A 3,335-nucleotide genomic window follows, 5' to 3' on the forward strand; every position below is an offset into this window, starting at 1 on the left:
GGCAAAAAAATGGCTATGTTATTTAATTAATTTTTTTTTTCTTGAAGAAAAATGTTAAGGTGGGATCAAGCTTGATGTCAATAAAAATGGCAGAGGAGGGAATCCCAAAAGTCTGTCTTTTTACAAATGCACCAAATGAATGGACAAGTACTCTCAGTATCAACTATACTGGCATTCTAGAAACTAATAAAAAGTTTATAGCAACCAGGCAAATTCTTAATAATAATAGTAAAAATAAGGAAGAAGAGAAAAGTTGAATTTCAGTAGGAGAGATTTGTTGCATTTTAATATACTTTGGTCCCATCTGCTCTTCTCCAGCTTGGCAGAGGTTTTGAAGACAATGATCAACATTCCATTGTACTAGTTCACTTAGTGTGAGTTCCTAGCATTGAGGGGAGTTGAAATGACCTTATTATTTAAGAATGTGTTTCTTGGTTTGAGCTGAGTGGTTGCTTCCTGAGGGACCAGCTCAAAAGGCTTACTTTTATTTTGCCCCAATTCAGAATTCTCTTAAGGCTAAGGTATCTATGGGGGTTGGAGAGAATTGGCAAACAACATTTTATGATTATATATTAGCTGTTGCTTCCTTAGGCTGAGGGTTAGCAGGTGGATAAACAATGGACCAGCTAGAAAGCTTGAGAAGAAAAGCTGGACATGAGCTGCTTTGGTGATTCAGGGTTTTGCAAAACCACGTATTTGTGGTAATTTCTAAGGTCATGTAATTGCCCAAGACTGTGTGAATGCTCAGAAGAGAACCGATATGGCCCTAAGCTTTTACCTCTGCTCACCCTTCAGGGTTTAAACTAGCAGGAAGTGAAGCTAAGGCAGAATAGTAAATTTTCTGTATGAGTGGAGGATGTGTACATCTGAAAGCACTGGAAAATTGTTATTGTCCCAGGCATTTTAGGAAATCTGTCTCAAATCACTTCTGCCCACTAAAATAATAAAATAGAAACCTCAGGAGTCACAAACAAGGATACTTAACAAACACTTAGTGGTTTCTGTCTTTTTTATTAACAGTAGCCATCCTAACTGGTGTGAGATGGTATCTCATTGTGGTTTTAGTTTGTATCTCCCTAATGAGATTGGTAATGTTGAGCATCATTTCATTTGTGTGTTGGCTATTTCCACAGCTTGGGAAGAATCACTACCCAAGTCTTTTGCCCATTTAAAAACTTGGGTTGCTTGTTTGTTTGTTTTGCTGTTGTTGAGTTGTAAGTTTTTCATTTCCTTATATATTCTGCATATTAACTGCTTATCAAATATACCACTTGCACATATTTTCTTCCACCCCATAGTGTTGTCTTTTTACTATGTGTATTCCTTGCTGCACAGACATGTTAAATTTTGATGTCCAGTTTATCTCTTTTTAATTTTGTTATTTGTGTTTTTGGTGTTATGTCCCAGAAATCATTGTCAAATTTGTTATGAAGCTTTCCCTTGTGTTTTCTTCTAAGACTTTTATAATTTTAGCTCTTACATTAGACCTTTGATCCATTTTGAAGAAAAACTATTAGAGGGCATTTACTTTCCAGAAAGAGAGTGAAAGGAAGCACCTTATAATGGGGCATGGTCACTCTACAAGTCCTTCTCCATTTCTCCATCCTACTAGGGTTTGGGGCATGCATGCATATGCACCTAGTATGTTTTTCAAGCTGCTGGAGCCAAGATTTGAATCACGATTGACCCTGTGGGACCCATCTCCTTTAACCACTAGACTTTGTAACTGGCACAAGACTACATTTTTAAAATGTAAGGCAACATTCATCTTTAAAGGCAAAAAAAGAAAAAAGGATCTAAACTGTAGAATAGGAGATAGTTAACTTGCTATATAGCTAACTGGACAAGTAAACTAGCATAATTAGTGGATGCCCATTTTTTAATAAAATATGTTTTCATAGAGGTTGATAGCTATACTAAAAATGTTTTGACATTTTTATTGCATTGTAATTTAAACTGAAAATTTGGTTTCTTCCCTGTCTTGTGAAGTGTAGAAGTTAACCCATTTACTGTGAGCAAATGAATTGATTTTTTTTTTATTTTGGCTTTTTGTAAATTTATATATCTCTCTATAGATACACACACATATGCACATATGTATACATGAATGCAGTAAACAATTTCTGTTCTTTTTAAATTTTTTTTAAAAATTTATTTTATACATATAATCACTGTATATTAACACAACTTACAAAATGAATTCACCCAACATAAACATACCCACACCAGTCTAGTCAGTGAAATGCACGTTACCATGTGGTGAAAAATGAGCTTTCCTGCATTGTTTGTGGGAATGTAAATTAGTGAAGCCACTGTGGAGGCCAATATGGAGATGACTCAGAGATCTACAAATAGAACTACTATATGATCCAGCAATTCTGCTTCTGGGTATTCTACCCAAAAGATAGGAAAACACTCAGTTGGAAAAGTGCTTGCATATCTGTGTTTATTGTGACATTATTCACAATTGCTAAGACATGGAACTAGCCCAAATATCCATGGATAGATGATTGGATTGAAAAAGTGTGGCACATAAATACTATGAATTGATCATTTTTGCTCAACTGTGGCAAATCATTGAGTCTTTTTACACAATTTTTGTTCTCTGGCTTTAGATAAAGTAGTTCTATGAACCCTTTCCCAAATAGTATCTGACTCTGCTGTATTTCTCCAAGCAGACAGTCCAGTTCTGAAAACCATCTCATTTTTACCTTCTGGTAGGGAATTTTATTTGTGCAATATTATGCTACGTATCGTTGACTATCATTTTCATGTTTATAAATAAAGCATTGTGTAACTATTTTCAAAATTGATTATGTAGTTTAATACCATTTTAACTATTGGCCTCTAGTAGCTATAGAGACTTAGCAAAGAGCTGAAGAGTTTTTTAAATGCCGAATTTATAAGCAAAGGTAGAGAGAGGTTTAATAGGTTTGTCTAGAACTGTGCATCTATTTTTTAAGATCTTATGTATTAGAAAATAGGGAACACCAGGAAGTAAGACCCAGAATTTTATCAACTAAGCATTGTTTATAGACATAATGTCAAAGAAAAAAGTAATAATTTTATTTCTCTTCAAGTAGTGGGCATTAAGGAAATGTATTAGGACAGTGTATAGGTGAGTTAATTTTTTTTTTCTTAACTATGTCTTATCTGAAAAAATTGATTTAGTGACTAAGATTCTTCTTTGTAGTTATTTTATATGTTGTTTTTTATTTATATACCTCAAGTAGGTATATCACGTTGATAGAAATCATAAAGTAGTAAGTTTGCTGCTGTTTAACTTCAGTTCCGTTTAAAAAAAAAAAAAAAAAAAAAAAAAAAAAAAAAAAAAG

This window comes from Tupaia chinensis, unplaced genomic scaffold, assembly GCF_000334495.1.
Source record: "Tupaia chinensis unplaced genomic scaffold, TupChi_1.0 Scaffold000082_1, whole genome shotgun sequence".
Taxonomy (NCBI): Eukaryota; Metazoa; Chordata; class Mammalia; order Scandentia; family Tupaiidae; genus Tupaia; species Tupaia belangeri.